We start from the raw sequence: 22,376 nt of genomic DNA on the forward strand, positions 1-22,376 counted from the left end.
GGATGGCTGGTTGATGGACACCCCATGCAAACACGGCTACGGCGCCAACAAGAAGGAGGTGGAGTAATGTTTTGGGCTGGAATCATGGGGAGAGAGATTGTCGGCCACTTTAGGATCCCTGAAGGGGTAAAGATAAACTCCATAATGTATGTGGAGTTTCTCAAACAGCACTTCCTGCCATGATTCAAGAAGAAGAACCGTGTATTCTGCAGCAAGATCATTTTCATGCATGATAATGCACTGTCTCATGCTGCACATAACACATCTACATCTCTGGCTGATAAGGGCATAAAAGGGGACAAACTTATGGTGTGACCCCCATGCTCCCCTGACCTCAACCCCATTGAGAACCTCTGGAGCATCAGCAAAAGGAGTGTCTATTATGGCGGGAGGCAGTTCACATCTAAGCAACAGCTCTGGGAGGGTATTCTGTCCTCATGCAAAACAATTGAAGCAGAAACCATCCAAAACCTGACAAATTCAATGGAAGAGAGAGTTCAGAATCTCCTTTCGAACAAGGGGTCCTATGTGCAAATTTAACATCACCTAGAATAAAGTTTTGAGTTGAAAACTGTTTGATTTCAGTTTCTAATAACATGCTGATGATTATAATGACCATTTTTTTTTTCTTTATTAAAATGAAAAGGTTGATAGAAGAGTGTGGGGGTTCTAAGAGTGTGGCAACCCAGTAGTCAGGATTATTTCTAATTCTGATAATCTGAGGGTCATGTTGCAGGTAGTGCAGCAAGAAGGCACTCATGTGTCCTGCACATCTAGGAGCCCCAAAATTATTTTCCGGGCTAGATGCAGCTAAAAATTATTATTAATTTGAAAGCTGGTGGAGCTTAGTATAGATGGCCTAAAAGAATCAGTACTGCAAACTGCTACAAGGCCCAAATTATTTTCCAGCCAAGATACAGAAAAACATGATTAGTAATTTTAAATCTGGTGGAGTTTAGTATAGATGGCCTAACAGAATCAGTACTGCAAACTGCTACAAGGCCCAAATTATTTTCCAGCCAAGATACAGAAAAACATGATTAGTAATTTTAAATCTGGTGGAGTTTAGTATAGATGGCCTAATAGAATCAGTACTGCACACTGCTACAAGGCCCAAATTATTTTCCAGCCAAGATACAGATAAACATGATTAGCAATTTGAAAGCTTAAAACGGTTGGTGAGGTGATTTTAACAAATCATCAAGCTTTTACTCTCCCCAGGATGACACATGGGTAGAAAAGTCCTTTCGGATCCATGATTTGTTCATCTTTATGAACGTGAGTCTGTCTACTAGTGCTGAGCCACCCCCGTAGTGTTCGAGTTCGGTTCGGTTCGTCGAACACCCGTGTCTTCGCCGAACTGTTCGTCGAACTGTTCGTCGAACACCTTCGAACACCGTTAAAACCAATGGCAGGCAAACAAAAACACATAGAAACACATAGAAAACACCTTCAAAGGTGTGCAAAAGCTGACAAACTGCTCTGAAGACACAACTAACACATGGAAAAGTGACAAGTACATATAGTCATGCGAAAAGAAAAGAGGTGGAGGAGTAAAAGGAGGGGGAGACACAGATATAGGCATGTCATGCCCTTCTAAAATCCAAAAAGTGAGAAGCCGACACGATCAGTCCGCTCCTGCCCGTGCCACCTCCGTGTCGCCGGGTTTGTGCCAGAGCCGCGGTGAACCCTGACGGCCAGCCCCCCTCTCCCAATACTGGTGCCTGTCCGCTGGTGGGTCGAGCGAGCCCCCCTGTGGTGGAGGCAGCTCTAAGCTTTTTAATTTAAATTGTCTCTCTAATTTGAATGAATACACTTTAAATCCATTTACAAGGATCTATTGGAGGGCAAGTCTCATGCCAGCAGCAGCATAATTCCAGCTCCAGTAGCGTCCACTAAAGCTGCTGCAGTTAAAAAGCTTTTATAAGGATCGAGCTCGGCTGTCCACCGCAAGGCATCCTACTGCCAGTCCCAGCCCCTATGCCTTGGGGTGCCTCCTGATGCTCTTCACTGAGTATCCCGTGGTCCCGAAGCATTTCCTTTGAAAAAATTAAGTGTCAAAACTACAGGTGGTGTAGCTTGCTTAACAGCCGGGATAATCCGCTGACTAGCAGACACTGCTACTAGGCACAAAGTATTTCCTGGACTAGATGCAGTTAAAAATTTGTAATTAGATACTCTCGTTGGATGCTGAGAAAGCATTCCATAGAGTCTCCTGGCACGCCATATATGATTCTCTTAAAAAGCTTGGGGTAGGGGTCTAAGGGACCCTTTTATAGCCAAAATCACAGCCCTGTATCGCAATACGTCACCTAGGCTGAAGATAAATGGAACTCTAGCACCCTGAGGGCTCGGTTGCTACAGAGGTATTGCACCTCACCCAGAGGTGTGATATCTCACTCTCAGGTAAGGATGGAGTGTGGATCAGGACCCGACACCTGCATGCATTACACCACATTGCCGTGGGGCAGGGCGACCAATATGCCCCTGAGATGGGCACGACAGTCCCTGTCCCAGGCTGGAGTGGGGGGAGGGAACACTGAGGAAGGGGAACCCTGTAGTGCAGGAGCAGGGAGGAAGCAGTTCCTGGGTGCATTGAGAAGGGAGTATAAAAGGTGGGCACCATCTTAGTTCAGTGCAGAGAAGTCTGAGCAGAAGTGGCAGGGAGCAGGGGCTCTGCATGAGCTCTGCTCCGGAGGCGGGCCTAGTAACAGAGGCCCAGGCCTGGAAGAGGGAGAAGGAAGGAAGAGGAGCGGAGAAGGCTCCAGGAACGAGGAATGAATGGATCCCAGGGGTGCGGACGGGCGAGTCGCCACCGCACGCCCGAATCCACCTGCGTGGAGGGGTCAGGCCAAAGGGGGAGACCGGTCCCCGAAACTAGTGGAGGCAGGAAACGACCCTCAGCTAGAAACAGGAGGCTGTGACATTTTATGTGGCGCAGCCCCTCGCTACACCCGCTAGGAAGGCACCACATAGGGTCAGGGAAACTGGCGCCAAGTTTACCAAGAGGAGGCCCGAGGCAGCCGGACAGAAGGGTTGGTAAGAAAGGCCAGACAAAGGACACACAAAGGGGGTCCTGTGAAGCGCTCCAAAGTTATCTGGGAGTTGTCTGAGCCCCTCACCTGGTGAGCACAGTACGACGTGGGCAGCCGTTACCTGCAGACGTGGTCTGGATAATAAGAACTGTGAGTAAAGGCCCTGGACTGCATCACTGACTCCGTGTCGTTACTGCTGCTGCCCTGCACCATCACCCCCATCCTCCGCATACACTGCCCTGAGGCTATACTCCTCCCGTGGGGAGTCATGCTACGCTCTGCTGCACCCACAACACCAGCCTCAGCGGTCTGCCCTGGAGCGGCGGTTCACTCTGACTGCAATCCACGGGTGGCGTAGTCGGACATTTAAACAATAAAACCACATAAATAGTTCCGCCACTGGTTTGACCGCCCTGAGCCACGGAACCGGGTCGCCGCCACGGAGACTACAACCACCAGCATCCACCAAAAAGAGTCCGGCTCCGGGTGTCCCAAGGCCCAGGGGGCGCGTCAGAACATTTTCATCACCTTTCACAATCACCAATGGGACAAGGCAGGGATGTTCTCTGTCCCCTCTCTTATACATCCTAGTGACAGAGCACCTGCTCTCATCAATTCGCCATAACCCCAATATTAGGTGGATTGAGGTGGGAGGCACCGAGTACAAGTGCTCTCTATTTGCTGATGAGGTCCTAGTATATATCACTCAATTACATATATCCATCCATGCTGTTATGGCTGAAATAGATCACTTTGTTACATGGTCAAATTTTAAAATCAATGCAGCGTAGTATGAGGCCCTCGTTGTCTCCCTCCCCAAATCCATATAGGATTCCATCCAGTCCAACTTTCCCTTTGCCTGGCCCTCACAGGGTATCAAATACTTAGGAATTCCTATTCATAGAGACCTCTCCCATCTATGTTATCTTAAGTTTGGGCCCTTTATTGAACAACTCCATACAGACCACGGTTGGCAAGTTAGAACTGTAAGATTCACTACGTGAACCACTGGTGTTTTGTGGAAAAGCACATGTACACTGTGTTCCAAATTATTATGCAAAAAGTGTTTAGGAGTGATAAGGGAAGAATTTGTTTGTTTGTCAGTTAAACTCATTGATGGTGATGTGTGTCAGGGCTCTTTATATCACTGTAAGCAATTGCAGACACCTGTGCTAATTAGTTTGGCAGGTGTGTCCAATGAAAGGCAAGACTACTTAAGAAGGCTGTCTCACATTATTAAGCAGCCTACATTTTCTGCCAAAATGGGAAAGAAAAAGGATGTGTCGGCTGCTGAGAAGCAACAAATTGTGGAGTGTTTAGGTCAAGGCATGACTACAATCAACATTGTGCGATGATCAGGATGAAGTGTCTTGGCAATCAAGAAGTATGTAGCTGATTCACAGTACACACGTGTGCGTGCTGATAAGGGCAAATTGAGGACTCTTTCCTACAGGCAATTACGTCAGGTTAAAAGAGCAGCGGCAAAAAAGCCTTGTCATAGCAGCAGACAAGTTTTTGAAGCTGCTGGTGCCTCCAACGTCCCCCGAACAACAAGATGCAGGGTCCTTCAGAGGTTTGCAGCTGTGCATACGCCATCCTGTCGATTTCCTCTATCCACTTCACACAAGCAGAAACGGCTCCAGTGGGCCAAACATTACATGAAGACTGATTTCAAAACTGTTTTGCTCACGGATGAGTGCCGTGCAGCGCTCGATGGTCCAGATGGATGGAGTGGTGGATGGCTGGTTGATGGACAAACCACGCAAACACGGCTACAGCGCCAACAAGGAGGAGGTGGAGTAATGTTTTGGGCTGGAATCATGGGGAGAGAGATTGTCGGCCCCTTTAGGATCCCTGAAGGCGCTAAAGAGGAACTCCATAATGTATGTGGATTTTCTCAAACAGCACTTCCTGCCATGGTTCAAGAAGAAGAACCGTGTATTTCACAGCAAGATCATTTTTTTGCATGATAATGCACCATCTCATGCTGCACATAAAACATCTGCATCTCTGGCTGATATGGGCATAAAAGGGGACAAACTTATGGTGTGACCCCCATGCTCCCCTGACCTCTACCCCATTCAGAACCTCTGGAGCATCATCAAAAGGAGTGCCTATGATGGCGGGAGGCAGTTCACATCTAAGCAACAGCTCTGGGAGGGTATTCTGTCCTCATGCAAAACAATTGAAGCAGAAACCATCCAAAACCTGACAAATTCAATGGACGAGAGAGTTCAGAAGCTCCTTTCGAACAAGGGGTCCTATGTGAAAATATAACATCACCTAGAATAAAGTTTTGAGTTGAAAACTGTTTGATTTCAGTTTCTAATAACCTGCTAATGCTTATAATTTCAAAAAAGACCATTTTTTTGGTCTTTATTAAAATGAAAAGGTTGATCGAAAAGTTTGGGGGATCTAAGAGTGTGGCAACCCAGTAGTCATGATTACTTCGAATTCTGACAATATGAGGATCATGTTGCAGGTAGTGCAGCAAGAAGGCACTTATGTGTCTTGCGCATCTCGGAGCCCCAAAATTATTTTCCGGGCTAGATGCAGCTAAAAATTATTATTAATTTTAAATCTGGTGGAGCTTAGTATAGATGGCCTAATAGGATCAGTGCTGCACACTGCTACAAAGCCCAAATTATTTTCCAGCCAAGATACAGATAAGCATGATTAGTAATTTTAAATCTGGTGGAGCTTATTATAGATGGCCTAATAGAATCAGTGCTGCACACTGCTACAAAGCCCAAATTATTTTCCAGCCAAGATACAGATAAACATGATTAGTAATTTGAAAGCTTAAAACGGTTGGTAGGGTGATTTTAACCAATCATCCATCTTTTACTCTCCCCAGGATGACACAGGGGTAGAAAAGTCGTTTCGGATCCATGATTTGTTCATCTTTATGAACGTGAGTCTGTCTACATTATCAGTGGAGAGCTGCGTGCGCTTATCTGTCAGCACACCACCAGCAGCGCTGAACACACGTTCAGACAGAACGCTGGCTGCGGGGCATGACAAGATCTCCAAGGCGTAAGTGGCTAGCTCCGGCCATTTATCCAGATTGGAAGCCCAAAAAGAGCAAGGGTCCAGCGACACAGTCATGGCTTCAATGTTTACTTGGAGATACTCCTGTACCATCGTCTCTAGGCGTTGACTATGTGTCAGACTTCTTGTCTCCTGTGGCCTTGCAAAGGATGGGCTAAAAAAGTGGTGAAATGATTCCGTAAAATTGATGTTACCAGCAGATACTGTGTTTCTGTTACGTTTTGAGTGCTGAACACTCGACGGTCCCACGGTTGGCAAGTTGGAACTGTGAGATTCACTACGTGCACCACTAGTGTTTTGGGGAAAAGCACATGTAAGATTCTGCAACAGTCTCTAATGATACTCCTGCATGCGTGCATCTCTTTCTATGGCAGGAATAATTTCTGCAAATTTACTTCTGTACCAGGGATCTAACAGTGTGGCAACCCAGTAGTCAGGATTATTTCTAATTCTCACAACTCGAGGGTCATGTTGCAGGTAGTGCAGCAAGAAGGCACTCATGTGTCTTGCGCATCCAGGAGCACCAAGTCCCTGTTGTGTTGGTGGCGAGGTAACAATCATGCTTCCTTCCTCTGCCCTCTCCCCCCAACCTCGCACAACAGAAATGTGATCAATGTCTCCCTCATCTGATGAGTCTTCCATCAGTTCGTCCTCCACTTCTTCCTGGACTCCTGCACCTTCCTCACTAGTTTGGATGCTACCATGCGCCCTGGTTAATCCCTGTCCCCCACCCTCACATGCCTGCCGCCTTGGTGCTGCCGACCATCTGGACCTTGCAGATGTTAGCCCTTCCGCATACAACTCCTCCTCCTCTACTTCCTCCACCTCCTCTTGTGCCACCACCTGACTCCGAATTCTGTTTAACATGTGCTCCAGCATGTAAATCAACGGAATAGTCATGCTGATAATGGCATCGTCAGCACTAAACATCTTCGTCGCCATTTCAAAACTGTGCAGAAGGATGCATAGGTCCCTGATCTGAGACCACTCCTCCAGCGTAATTTGCCCCACCTCTGGATCTCGTTGTCCCAGGCTATACGTCAGAACGTATTGCACCAGGGCTTGTCGGTGCTGCCACAGTCGCTGCAACATGTGCAGAGTTGAATTCCACCGGGTAGGCACATCGCATTTTAGCCGGTGAAGTGGCAGGCCCAACGACTTCTGTAGAGATGTAAGTCGCTGAGCTGCGGGATGCGAACAGCGGAAGGGAGCACACAGCGATCGTGCCCTCTGCAGAAGGCCATCTAGTCCGGGATAGTGGGCTAAAAATTGCTGGACAACCAGGTTCAACACGTGAGCCATACAAGGCACGTGTGTGACATTGCCCCGGCGAAGGGCCGCACCCAGGTTTGCAGCATTGTCGCACACGGCCTTCCCTGGTTTCAGGTCCAGTGGAGACAATAATTCATGAAACTGGTTCTCCAGAGCTGACCACAACTCCTCAGCTGTGTGACTCACATTTCCCAGACATTTCAAAGTAAAAACTGCCTGATGACGTTGAGCCCTGCGGCCAGCATAGTAAGGAGGTGTGCAGGATCTCTTCTGCGCAGTTAGAAAGCTTGTGGCATGACCAGACAGGCTTTGGGTGCAGGTGAAGGACCTAGAGGAAGAGGAGCTTGAGGAGGCAGAAGCAGTGGAGGAACTTTGAGATAAAGAGGATTGACGCACAACTCTTGGGGATGGCAAGACTTGGACAGCAGCCCCTTGTCCTGCTGTCACCATAGTTACCCAGTGCCCAGTCAGCGACATGTAACGCCCCTGTCCATGCCTACTCGTCCAAGTGTCTGTGGTGAAATGCACCCTGTCACACACAGAGTTTCTCAAAGAAGCGGTGATGTTGTGTGCGACATTCTGGTGGAGCGCAGGCACACCTTTCTTTGAGAAGTAGTGCTGACTGGGCATCTGGTACTGGGGCACTGCGATGGACATAAGGTCTCAAAATCCTCTGTATCCACCAGGCGGAAAGGCAGTATTTCTGTAGCCAAGAGCTTTCAGATGGTGAAATTCAACCTCTTAGCTTTCTCATGGCTAGGAGGAAATGGTCTTTTACTTGTCCACATCTGAGGGACCGAGGGCTGGCTGTTGTGCTAAGACAGGGTTGAGAAGGGTGTCCCCGGCAAACTGCCGGTCTGTGAGGAAGATGCAGATGGACATGTTAGGTTGCCTTGATCCAAAGGTGGTGTTTTCGATGTCGGACAGCGCTGAACACCAGCTGGTGTATCCACCTCCAAAGAAAATGATGACCTGCCAATCACGCTGGCTGTTGCGGTTAAAGAGGTGGCAGGTCTGCATCCCAAAACAGGTGTGACTGCTGTCCTCCCAGTCACAGAGGATGAAGACGCCGCGGTTGCACAAGATGTGGCAGACGGTGGTTGGCCTGGCCCGCTAGGCCGCATTGTAGCACAGTGAGCTTCCCACTGCAACTTATGCTTCATATCCATGTGCCGGTTCATGCATGAAGTACTCAAACTATGTATTTTTTGGCCTCTACTTAGCTTTTGCTGACAATTGTTACAGATAACACAAGTTGGGTCATCCTTATCGATCTGAAAAAATGCCCAGGCTATGCAAGGCTTAGCACCCATGCGACCTGAAGAGCCACCACGACTTGTGGTGAGAGGCAGAGTTGTGTTTGAGGATGCAGTTGTTGACGTGCTTCCAGTACTACGTCTCTGTCCAGGAAGGCGCAACCTGACCTCGTCGTCACTAGCATCCTCCTCCACCTCCTCTGCTGACCTCATCGACTGGCTGACTGTGGGTTGACAGTAAGTGGGATCTCCAAACTCGTCATCATCACCCTGTGTGTTATCACACCCATCGTCCTCAGAGCCAACCTCTTCCTGCCCTGACAAAAAACTAAAGTTGTCGCTCCAATCAGGTATTTGAGTCTCATCATCGTCTTCCTCATTGTCTCCACCAACAGGAGTTACAGTTTGGGAACGAGGGTCTACATTATGGTCAGAACCTTCTGCATCTGGTCCTGGATCCGACTCAAAAAGATTCTGGGTATCAGTACAGATCATTTCCTCGTCTGGATTCACAGAAGCTCTGGAGCCGACCTCTGATTCCCAGGCTATAGTATGAGTAAACAGCTCTGCAGACTCAACCATCTGTTCTACCCCATACTCAGACGGGCAGCAGGAGACTTGGGAGCTGTGAGGAAGCAAGTGCGATTGGGGTGACACCTCTGAGGACTGGAGTATTAGTGATGTTGAAGTTGAGGTGGAGGAGAGCCCACTTAAAGGAGCACTTGATATCCATTGAAGCACCTGCTGTTTTTGTGCCTCATCTGGAATTTGTAGCAATTGGCGTGGCCGTAAGAAAGGGGTCTTATCACATTGTCTGCTAAAAGAAGTAGACATCTTAGATTGGCTGGAAGATGGTCTTTCTTCTGCAGATGTTACTGTTGCTTTAACACCTACCCCACGGACACAACCGTTTTTTCCCTTCCCAACAAGCCTATTCCCCTTTCCACCAGCAGCAGGCCTTTTCCCACTCATTTTGGTGGTTAACTAATTGACAACTCTGGAGTTGTTTGCACAAAAAACAATGTATGGGAACCGAGCAGAGCTGAGTGGCCAAACTGTGATATTAGCCCAAAAGTATTGGCTGGGTTAGATGCAGATAAAAATTATTTTGAATTTGCAACCTGGTGGAGGTTAGCATAGATGGACTAATAGAACAAGTCCCACACACTGCTACAAACCGAAATATTTTTTCAGAGCTAGATGCAGATAAAAATTATATTGAATTTGCAACCTGGTGGAGGTTAGTATAGATGGACTAATAGAACAAGTCCCACACACTGCTACAAGCCGAAATATTTTTTCAGAGCTAGATGCAGAAAAAACTTATATTGAATTTGCAACTTGGTGGAGGTTAGTATAGATGGACTAATAGAACAAGTCCCACACACTGCTACAAGCCGAAATATTTTTCAGAGCTAGATGCAGAAAAAAATTATATTGAATTTGCAACCTGGTGGAGGTTAGTATAGATGGACTAATAGAACAAGTCCCACACACTGCTACAAGCCGAAATATTTTTTCAGAGCTAGATGCAGAAAAAAATTATATTGAATTTGCAACCAGGTGGAGGTTAGTATAGATGGACTAATAGAACAAGTCCCACACACTGCTACAAGCCGAAATATTTTTTCAGAGCTAGATGTAGAAAAAAATTATATTGAATTTGCAACCTGGTGGAAGTTAGTATAGATGGACTAATAGAACAAGTCCCACACACTGCTACAAGCCGAAATATTTTTTCAGAGCTAGATGCAGATAAAAATTATATTGAATTTGCAACCTGGTGGAGGTTAGTATAGATGGACTAATAGAACAAGTCCCACACACTGCTACAAGCCGAAATATTTTTTCAGAGCTAGATGCAGAAAAAACTTATATTGAATTTGCAACCTGGTGGAGGTTAGTATAGATGGACTAATAGAACAAGTCCCACACACTGCTACAAGCCGAAATATTTTTTCAGAGCTAGATGCAGAAAAAAATTATATTGAATTTGCAACCAGGTGGAGGTTAGTATAGATGGACTAATAGAACAAGTCCCACACACTGCTACAAGCTGAAATATTTTTTCAGAGCTAGATGCAGAAAAAAATTATATTGAATTTGCAACCTGGTGGAAGTTAGTATAGATGGACTAATAGAACAAGTCCCACACAATGCTACAAGCCAAAATATTTTTTCAGAGCTAGATGCAGAAAAAAATTATATTGAATTTGCAACCTGGTGGAGATTAGTATAGATGGACTAATAGAACAAGTCCCATACACTGCTACAAGCCGAAATATTTTTTCAGAGCTAGATGCAGATAAAAATTATATTGAATTTGCAACCTGGTGGATGTTAGTATAGATGGACTAATAGAATGATGCTATGCCCAAAAGGTTTTACCTCACTAGGTGCAGTAAAAAAAATTGTATTCTATACACAGGTGGTGTAGCTTGCAACACAGATAGTCTACTCCACTGACTAACACACACTGTAAGAGGCCAAAAAGGATTTGCTTAGCTAGATTTAGCCAAATGCTGTGAAAAAAACCTGCACAGCACTGGCACAGGAACTGATGTAACCTAGCCCTCAAAAGGACTGCAATTACAATTAGTCTTTACTCTCAACCTATCTATTTAAGAGCACAGACCTGCCTGATAAAAGTGATAGGAACTGATGCAACCTAGCCCTCAAAAGGACTGCAATTACAATTAGTCATTACTCCCAACCTATCTATTTAAGAGCACAGACCTGCCTGATAAAAGTCATAGGAAATGATGTAACCTAGTCCTCAAAAGGACTGCAATCACAACTATTCCCTACTCCCAAGCTATCTGTAGATTTGTGCGAAAATTGGCTTGAAATTAACAAAGTATAGCACACACAGCAACAGCGGTGCCGTCTAACACGCAGCTGCAGCAGTGAGAAAACGGTGGCGACGGGGAAAATGGCTTGGTCTTATAGGGCAAGGACATGTGACATACACTGCCAATGACACATGCCCTTGCTTGTGTGAAAAAAAGCTGTTCGCTCCGTGTGTGCGCTCCTGATAGGCTGACAGATTGCACCTCCCCACTGTAAATGCGGGAAAGAGAAAAAAAAAAAGGAGATCTTCATTATTTCTGCAGAGATCCATCCCCTGCACCTCCCCCCGCCCCGCTGTACACTCAAACTGCGTATTAATATTAATTTTCAGCATTACTGAGAAAAAATCTAGTTATGATTTTGGTGCACGAACAGTTGTCGAACATAACCTCGAACAGCCGAATTTTTTTCAAATTGTTCGTGGTCGCCGAACGGCTCGAACACCGCCCAAAACAGTTCGAATTTGAGATTGGCAAACAGTTCGAGTTGAACACCGCTCATCTCTAGTACAGAGCCAGTCCACATTAAAAATGCAGCTATATAGTGTCCGGGAACCTTCCCACACACTTTTCTTAGCCAGGACTGCTTCTCAGCAGGGTTGGACGGGCCTACCTGAAAGTCCTCGGGTGGGTCCTTGCTTCTCCATTAGAAGAGTTCATGATGGGCACAAACTTTGCAGCTGCTGTGGGGCTCTTCAGCGGGGGAGAAAGGTGGGCCCTGAGAATCAAATTCTCTGGTGGGCCCAATGTTTTTCAGTCTGACACTGCTTCTCATTGAGTTGTATTTCACCACTGCCATATTCTTTAGCTCGGTAAAAGGATTGGCATAGAGGGAAACCATATCTTCTCTGGGTATAATTTCTCCCAAGATGTCCTAAAATGCAGCTTGTTGCAGAAGCAATGGCAGCCCATCCTACATCAGCTCGCACTTGTCGGTGGTGCTTCGACACACAAACATCTTTCTTTGCGCCTTTAATTTCATGACTACAGAGTTTGGCTATGGTCTGATCTGCAATGCGTTTTGAGAAATAAAATAAAATAAAAATAAAATTTCTTAGCCAGGGCTGCTTCTCGGCAGGGTTTGACGGGCCCACCAGAGAACCGGAGACTCCTCCGGTGGGCCATGGCTTCTCCTTCAGGAGAGTTCATAGTGCCGAGGTGAGGCTATGATGATGGTAGAGGCCACCATCTGCTTAGTTTTCTGTTACTTGGAATGCAAGCGCAAGTATGCAGCTAGCGACCCACCCACAGGCCACAAAACTAAAGTGCCAGATTTCTGGGCAGCTGCTTGCACTTGAAATGTGTCTTTTTAGGCTCATGGAGGTGGAAGCTGTCCACAACCTCATGGTGGCGGCGTTCGGGTGTCCATACTCGGTCCCCAGCCACCACTATTTCTCCCGGTATTGTCTCCACCTTCTACAAGCATGGGTCCCTGAACATTACTGCTGGTACTTTTCTATAGGAATCTGCTTGCTTCCTACCAACCTGGAATACTTCCAATAAACTATGGTACGACACCATGGTATTGTCATCGCCCCCAGTACCAGTAGCGAAGCCATCCCCAATTTCCTTCTCAGAAATTTTATTTGGTAGACTGAGTGGCTACCCAAATACATTAGTTTCTCACATAGGAGCTGAAGATAGAGTGGCAGTAGGTGCAAGTTTCCCCAGCCTGTTAGATATTAGAGGGTGAACAGCAGCACATTGGATCAGTGGTTTGCACTGAAGCCTTGCAGCGCTGGGATCCTGCGTTCAAATCCCAGCAAGGACAACATCTGCAAGGATTTTGTATGTTCTCCTCATGTTTGCGAGGGTTCCACCTCAGTAAAAAAGCAGCCATAGAGTGTCTGGGAACCTTCCCACACACTTTTCTGAGCCAGGACTGCTTCTCGGCAGGGTTGGACGGTCCCACCAGAGAATCCTCTGGTGTTCCCTGGCTTCTAAATCAGGAGAGTTCATGATAGCACTAACTTTGCAGCTGCTATGGGGCTCTTGAACGGGGGAGAAAGGTAAGCCCTCAGAATCAAATCCTCAGGTGGGCCCAATGTTTTTCAATATGAAACAGCTTCTCAGTGGGGGTTGTATTTCAACACTGCCATATTATTTAGCTCGGTGAAAGGACTGGCCTAGAGGGAAACCGTATCTACTCCGGCGGTCAATTATACATCACCAGGTTCCACCCATTGTCACACACGACCATGCCTGGCTGTATGTTCAGCGGTGTGAGCCACAGATCTGCCTGTTCTTTCAGAACTGTCCATCTCTTCAGCATTGTGCGGTTTGTCACCTAAGCATATTAGCTTCAACACAGCCTGTTGCCGCTTGACCGAGGCAGTGTTGCAGTGCTTCCAGCTTGTGACTGATGTGGTCATTTCAGAGATGAAGGCTGAAGAGGAGGAGGAGGCTGAGGAGGATGAGATGCAGGAGCTGTAGACTGTGGGCGCAACCCTGATTGACCTAGGGCCTGCAATCCTTGGCATGGGGAGGACGTGTTCCATCCCAAAGTCCGACTGGATCCCGGCTTCCATTATGTTAACCCAGTGTGCCATCAGCGAGATGTACCATCCCTGCCCACAAGCACTTGTCCACATGTCCGTGGTTATGTGGACTTTCCTGATAACTGCGTTGTTGAGGGCACGGCTAATGTTTTGGGACACGTGCTTGTGTAATGCGGGGACGGCACACCGGGAGAAATAGTGGCGGCTGGGGACCGAGTACCAAGGAATGGTCGCCGCCATCAGGTTACGGAATGCTTCCGTCTCCACGAGCCTAAAAGACAACATTTTGAGTGCAAGCAGTCGCGAAATGTGGGAATTTAGTAGTGTGGCCTGTGGGGCGTTGGCTGCGTATTTGCGCTTGCGTTCCAAGGACTGGGGTATGGACAACTGAACACTGCGCTGGGTCAAGGACGTGGACATGCTACCTGATGCTGCTACTTGAGAATGTGCAAGGCAGGAGGTATCTTCGCATGCACCATGGACAAGGGATTGGCTTGCATGCACAACAGCAGAAGAAGCAGTAGTGCCACCCGCAAACACTGTTCCTGGATCCTGGGGTTCGGCCCACAAAGTCAGGTGCTTTGCTGCCATGTGCCTCATCATGCTGGTGGTGGTCAGGCTGGTAGTTTTGCCACCCCTGCAGATGCTGGCCTGGCAGGTGGTGCAAATGGCCTTTTTGGGGTTATCGGCAGAGTCTTTGAAAAACAACAAGACTCAGGAAGACCTATCAGTTGTACTGGCAACTTCCTTCGTGTTGGTGTTACGGGGAACGGTTGCCTGCCTTCTATCTGTGGCCACCACACTGCTTCTTCCTGCCTGTTGGGGTGCTCTGCCTCCCTCCCCCTGTGCTGCTGTCCTCACTCTGCATGTCCTCCTGCCTTGTCGGGTCAGTTACTATATCATCCACCACCTTGTCTTCCACTTCCGCACCCTGGTCCTCCTCCTGACTTTCTGGCAATTGTGTCTCATCATCGTCCACCTCTTGTGACACTTTCCCACCGTCGCCTTCATGTGAACGTGGCTGCTCAAATATTTGGGCATCGCTACATGCGATCTCCTCTTGCCCCACTTCAAGTGGACCGGGCGAGAGGCCCGAATCTATAAATGAAAAAGTGAACAGCTCTTCAGAGTGTCCAAGTGTGGGATCAGTTGTCTCTGGGCACTCGACATGGTGGGAGGAAGAAGGTTCAGGGTGAGGAATATGCGGTCCAGACACACGGCTACTGAGACTTGACCGTGTGGAAGATAAGGTGGTGGTGGCTAAGTGACTGGAGGCATTATCTGCTATCCAACCAATAACCTTTTTCACACTGTTCTGTGTTCTATAGTGGTGTTCTGCGGTCCCCTATTAATTGGGACAGGAAGGTCGAGCGAGAAGTTGTGGGTGTTTGTTGTGGCACAATTTCAGCTTGCCCACGACCTCGGCCTCGGCATGACCATCACCATGACGTCCAGTTCCCCATCCCTTGCCACGTACCTTGCCCATTTTAAATGGAGGACAATATCTTCCACGCTGACTACAAATGGCTGAATTTGGAGCAAACTTATATGTGATCCGTGTGATGGACAAACCACAGTTTTAAATAGCTGGCCTGTAGGTAACTATTTTGAACAGCAAACTGGTGTCAATAGCTTCACTGACACACTGAAATAAATTTTTAATGGAGGCCAGAAATGGCAGTATTTTCAGCGCAATTATATGTGATCCGTGTGATGCACAAACCACAGTTTTAAATAGCTGGATTTTTAGCGCTGTTATAAGAAAAGGACCTGGATGTATTCTGCAGTGCCAACAAGCAAATGGCACAGAAAAACAGTGTTCTCTTGGTTGATTTTTAAGCAAATAATGAGGATTAAGATCCAACAGCAGCAGCAGCAGACAAAACTGGGATGGAGCCTCTTGTGCTATATGCATTGTAGTCTGCTATATACCCTGCCTGCCTATATGCACTGCCTGCTGATATCTGCATATGGATTATTCCTCAGAAGGACTGTTTATTGAGATGGATATGTGTCTCTAATATAATTTGGTACACCTACACTAACTAGAAACAAGCAAATCTCTCCCTAACTCAGCAGCACCTCTCCCTACACTGTCTGATTCCGGAGTGACAGTGACGAGCATGGTGGCGTCAGGTCTGATATAGACCCGATGACGCTATACGGCCAGCCAGTCACTGTAATGTCTCAACCAACATGGCTGCGGCATTACAGTGAGTGGCAGACAATCCCTGCATGTTCATTGGCTCTGTAAAGAGCGCCAAACATGCAGGGAGGGGACCCAAGCTCCCGCCGAGCAACCCCGGAAATGCTCAGCGAGCGCCGAGCATCTCGTGCAGTGAGCTGCTCGGGCGAGCACTGAGCAGTAGTGAGCATGTTCGCTCATCACTAGTCAAGAGTAACTCTGCTGCCTTAGTATAGTGAATGGATCCCTCAGAAGTTTCATCTGAATCACATCATTCAGAGATTTAGATGGAAACCACGATATAAGTGCTCAGTGTAGAGCGCCAGATGAATGTCATCACAAACATTATGTAAACTGTTCCCAATAAAAGATTCAACTCAATTCACAAAAAAAAGCAATTCCCCACTCAGGCTCGTCATCTGTTAACAGAAATATAGGGGGGCTTTCACGTTGCTGGTAGCACAAAGGCTCTGGAAAAATGCTATGGCTCCCCATCACCCAAAAGAAATCCAGCAAATTCTGCACTCCCAAATCCAAATGCCCCTTTCTCTTCTGAGCCCTACAGTGTGCCTAAATCATATTTAGTGTACGTTTAATCTACAGGTGCTGGGCGTTATAAAGTAATGTGCACTATGATGTACAGGTGCTACAATAGCAGATTTGCTATTTATTTCAGGAAAACACCCATGGAGTGTAGATAAATTCTCAAAGGGGTAAAATTTCCAAAATGGGGCCACTTGTGAGGGGTAGCCTGCTCTTAGCTCTTAGGGGCTTTGCATATGGAGTCTGCAAACAATTCTAGGAAAATCTGCGATCCAGTAGTAGTGTTGAGCCACCCCCGTAGTGTTCGAGTTCGGTTCGGTTCGTCGAACACCCGTGTGTTCGCCGAACTGTTCGTCGAACTGTTCGTCGAACACCTTCGAACACCGTTAAAACCAATGGCAGGCAAACAAAAACACATAGAAACACATAGAAAACACCTTCAAAGGTGTCCAAAAGCTGACAAACTGCTCAGAAGACACAACTAACACATGGAAAAGTGACAAGTACATATAGTCATGCGAAAAGAAAAGAGGTGGAGGAGTAAAAGGAGGGGGAGACACAAATATAGGCCTGTCATGCCCTTCTAAAATCCAAAAAGTGAGAAGCCGACACGTTCAGTCCGATCCTGTCCGTGCCACCTCCGTGTTGCCGGGTTTGTGCCAGAGCCGCGGTGAACCCTGACGGCCAGCCCCCCTCTCCCAATACTGGTGCCTGTCCGCTGGTGGGTCGAGCGAGCCCCCCTGTGGTGGAGGCAGCTCTAAGCTTTTTAATTTAAATTGTCTCTCTAATTTGAATGAATACACTTTAAATCCATTTACAAGGATCTATTGGAGGGCAAGTCTCATGCCAGCAGCCGCGTAATTCCAGCTCCAGTAGCGTCCACTAAAGCTGCTGCAGTTAAAAAGCTTTTATAAGGATCGAGCTCGGCTGTCCACCGCAAGGCATCCTACTGCCAGTCCCAGCCCCTATGCCTTGGGGTGCCTCCTGATGCTCTTCACTGAGTATCCCGTGGTCCCGAAGCATTTCCTTTGAAAAAATTAAGTGTCCAAACTACAGGTGGTGTAGCTTGCTTAACAGCCGGGATAATCCGCTGACTAGCAGACACTGCTACTAGGCACAAAGTATTTCCTGGGCTAGATGCAGTTAAAAATTTGTAATTAGATACTCTCGTTGGATGCTGAGAAAGCATTCCATAGAGTCTCCTGGCACGCCATATATGATTCTCTTAAAAAGCTTGGGGTAGGGGTCTAGGGGACCCTTTTATAGCCAAAATCACGGCCCTGTATCACAATACATCACCTAGGCTGAAGATAAATGGAACTGTAGCACCCTGAGGGCTCGGTTGCTACAGAGGTATTGCACCTCACCCAGAGGTGTGATATCTCACTCTCAGGTAAGGATGGAGCGTGGATCAGGACCCGACACCTGCATGCATTACACCACATTGCCGTGGGGCAGGGCGACCAATATGCCTCTGAGATGGGCACGACAGTCCCTGTCCCTGGCTGGAGTGGGGGGAGGGAACACTGAGGAAGGGGAACCCTGTAGTGCAGGAGCAGGGAGGAAGCAGTTCCTGGGTGCATTGAGAAGGGAGTATAAAAGGTGGGCACCATCTTAGTTCAGTGCAGAGAAGTCTGAGCAGAAGTGGCAGGGAGCAGGAGCTCTGCATGAGCTCTGCTCTGGAGGCGGGCCTAGTAACAGAGGCCCAGGCCTGGAAGAGGGAGAAGGAAGGAAGAGGAGCGGAGAAGGCTCCAGGAACGAGGAATGAAGGGATCCCAGGGGTGCGGACGGGCGAGTCGCCACCGCACGCCCGAATCCACCTGCGTGGAGGGGTCAGGCCAAAGGGGGTGACCGGTCCCCGAAACTAGTGGAGGCAGGAAACGACCCTCAGCTAGAAACCGGAGGCTCTGACATTTTAGGTGGCGCAGCCCCTCGCTACACCCGCTAGGAAGGCACCACATAGGGCCAGGGAAACTGGCGCCAAGTTTACCAAGAGGAGGCCCGAGGCAGCCGGACAGAAGGGTTGGTAAGAAAGGCCAGACAAAGGACACACAAAGGGGGTCCTGTGAAGCGCTCCAAAGTTATCTGGGAGTTGTCTGAGCCCCTCACCTGGTGAGCACAGTACGACGTGGGCAGCCGTTACCTGCAGACATGGTCTGGATAATAAGAACTGTGAGTAAAGGCCCTGGACTGCATCACTGACTCCATGTCATTACTGCTGCTGCCCTGCACCATCACCCCCATCCTCCGCATACACTGCCCTGAGGCTATACTCCTCCCGTGGGGAGTTATGCTACGCTCTGCTGCACCCACAACACCAGCCTCAGCGGTCTGCCCTGCAGCGGCGGTTCACTCTGACCGCAATCCACAAGTGGCGTAGTCGGACATTTAAACATCAAAACCACATAAATAGTTCCGCCACTGGTTTGACCACCCTGAGCCACGGAACCGGGTCGCCGCCACGAAGACTACAACCACCAGCATCCACCAAAAAGGGTCCGGCTCCGGGTGTCCCAAGGCCCAGGGGGTGCATCAGAACATTTTCATCACCTTTCACAATCACCAATGGGACAAGGCAGGGATGTCCTCTGTCCCCTCTCTTATACATCCTAGTGACGGAGCACCTGCTCTCATCAATTCGCCATAACCCCAATATTAGGTGGATTGATGTGGAAGGCACCGAGTACAAGTGCTCTCTATTTGCTGATGATGTCCTAGTATATATCACTCAATCACATATATCCATCCATGCTGTTATGGCTGAAATAGATCACTTTGTTACATGGTCAAATTTTAAAATCAATGCAGCGAAGTCTGAGGCCCTCGATGTCTCCCTCCCCAAATCCATACAGGATTCCATGCAGTCCAACTTTCCCTTTGCCTGGCCCTCACAGGGTATCAAATTCTTAGGAATTCCTATTCATAGAGACCTCTCCTGTCTATGTTATCTTAATTTTGGGCCCTTTATTGAACAACTCCATACAGACCACGGTTGGCAAGTTAGAACTGTAAGATTCACTACGTGAACCACTGGTGTTTTGTGGAAAAGCACATGTACACTGTGTTCCAAATTATTATGCAAAAAGTGTTTAGGAGTGATAAGGGAAGAATTTGTTTGTTTGTCAGTTAAACTCATTGATGGTGATGTGTGTCAGGGCTCTTTATATCACTGTAAGCAATTGCAGACACCTGTGCTAATTAGTTTGGCAGGTGTGTCCAATGAAAGGCAAGACTACTTAAGAAGGCTGTCTCACATTATTAAGCAGCCTACATTTTCTGCCAAAATGGGAAAGAAAAAGGATGTGTCGGCTGCTGAGAAGCAACAAATTGTGGAGTGTTTAGGTCAAGGCATGACTACAATCAACATTGTGCGATGATCAGGATGAAGTGTCTTGGCGATCAAGAAGTATGTTGCTGATTCACAGTACACACGTGTGCGTGCTGATAAGGGCAAATTGAGGACTCTTTCCTACAGGCAATTACGTCAGGTTAAAAGAGCAGCGGCAAAAAAGCCTTGTCATAGCAGCAGACAAGTTTTTGAAGCTGCTGGTGCCTCCAACGTCCCCCGAACAACAAGATGCAGGGTCCTTCAGAGGTTTGCAGCTGTGCATAGGCCATCCTGTCGACCTCCTCTATCCACTTCACACAAGCAGAAACGGCTCCAGTGGGCTAAACATTACATGAAGACTGATTTCAAAACTGTTTTGTTCACGGATGAGTGCCGTGCAGCGCTCGATGGTCCAGATGGATGGAGTGGAGGATGGCTGGTTGATGGACACCCCACGCAAAGACGGCTACAGCGCCAACAAGGAGGAGGTGGAGTAATGTTTTGGGCTGGAATCATGGGGAGAGAGATTGTCGGCCCCTTTAGGATCCCTGAAGGCGCTAAAGATGAACTCCATAATGTATGTGGATTTTCTCAAACAGCACTTCCTGCCATGGTTCAAGAAGAAGAACCGTGTATTTCACAGCAAGATCATTTTTCTGCATGATAATGCACAATCTCATGCTGCACATAAAACATCTGCATCTCTGGCTGATATGGGCATAAAAGGGGACAAACTTATGGTTTGACCCCCATGCTCCCCTGACCTCTACCCCATTCAGAACCTCTGGAGCGTCATCAAAAGGAGTGTCTATGATGGCGGGAGGCAGTTCACATCTAAGCAACACCTCTGGGAGGGTATTCTGTCCTCATGCAAAATAATTGAAGCAGAAACCATCCAAAACCTGACAAATTCAATGGACGAGAGAGTTCAGAAGCTCCTTTCGAACAAGGGGTCCTATGTGAAAATGTAACATCACCTAGAATAAAGTTTTGAGTTGAAAACTGTTTGATTTCAGTTTCTAATAACCTGCTAATGCTTATAATTTCAAAAATGACCATTTTTTTGGTCTTTATTAAAATGAAAAGGTTGATCGAAAAGTTTGGGGGATCTAAGAGTGTGGCAACCCAGTAGTCATGATTACTTCGAATTCTGACAATATGAGGGTCATGTTGCAGGTAGTGCAGCAAGAAGGCACTTATGTGTCTTGCGCATCTCGGAGCCCCAAAATTATTTTCCTTGCTAGATGCAGCTAAAAATTATTATTAATTTTAAATCTGGTGGAGCTTAGTATAGATGGCATAATAGGATCAGTGCTGCCCACTGCTACAAAGCCCAAATTATTTTCCAGCCAAGATACAGATAAACATGATTAGTAATTTTAAATCTGGTGGAGCTTATTATAGATGGCCTAATAGAATCAGTGCTGCACACTGCTACAAAGCCCAAATTATTTTCCAGCCAAGATACAGATAAACATGATTAGTAATTTGAAAGCATAAAACGGTTGGTAGGGTGATTTTAACCAATCATCAAGCTTTTACTCTCCCCAGGATGACACAGGGGTAGAAAAGTCATTTCGGATCCATGATTTGTTCATCTTTATGAACGTGAGTCTGTCTACATTATCAGTCGAGTGCGCTTATCTGTCAGCACACCACCAGCAGCGCTGAACACACGTTCAGACAGAACGCTGGCTGCGGGGCATGACAAGATCTCCAAGGCGTAAGTGGCTAGCTCCGGCCATTTATCCAGATTGGAAGCCCAAAAAGAGCAAGGGTCCAGTGACACAGTCATGGCTTCAATGTTTACTTGGAGATACTCCTGTACCATCGTCTCTAGGCGTTGACTATGTGTCAGACTTCTTGTCTCCTGTGGCCTTGCAAAGGATGGGCTAAAAAAGTGGTGAAATAATTCCGCAAAATTGATGTTACCAGCAGATATTGTGGTTCTGTTACGGTTTGAGTGCTGAACACTTGACAGTCCCACGGTTGGCAAGTTGGAACTGTGAGATTCACTACGTGCACCACTGGTGTTTGTGGAAAAGCACATGTAAGATTCTGCAACAGTCTCTGCTGATACTCCTGCATGCGTGCATCCCTTTCTATGGCAGGAATCATTTCGGCAAATTTACTTTTGTACCGGGGATCTAACAGTGTGGCAACCCAGTAGTCAGGATTATTTCTAATTCTCACAATTCGAGGGTCATGTTGCAGGTAGTGCAGCAAGAAGGCACTCATGTGTGTTGCGCATCCAGGAGCACCAAGTCCCTGTTGTGTTGGTGGCGAGGTAACAATCATGCTTCCTTCCTCTGTCCTCTCCCCCCAACCTCGCACAACAGAAATGTGATCAAGGTCTCCC

At 47.4% G+C, this 22,376-nt stretch overlaps 1 protein-coding gene across 2 annotated transcripts in view; it reads right to left on the reverse strand.

The window, feature by feature from the left end:
- The window catches only part of CDH23 (cadherin related 23), a 1,802,240-nt gene that overhangs the window by 602,441 nt on the left and 1,177,423 nt on the right, over positions 1 to 22,376 (reverse strand). The gene's annotated exons all lie outside the window — the stretch shown is intronic.

Source organism: Phyllobates terribilis, unplaced genomic scaffold, assembly GCF_046119375.1.
Source record: "Phyllobates terribilis strain yellow unplaced genomic scaffold, ASM4611937v1 Scaffold_5__5_contigs__length_657084704, whole genome shotgun sequence".
NCBI classification, from domain to species: domain Eukaryota; kingdom Metazoa; phylum Chordata; class Amphibia; order Anura; family Dendrobatidae; genus Phyllobates; species Phyllobates terribilis.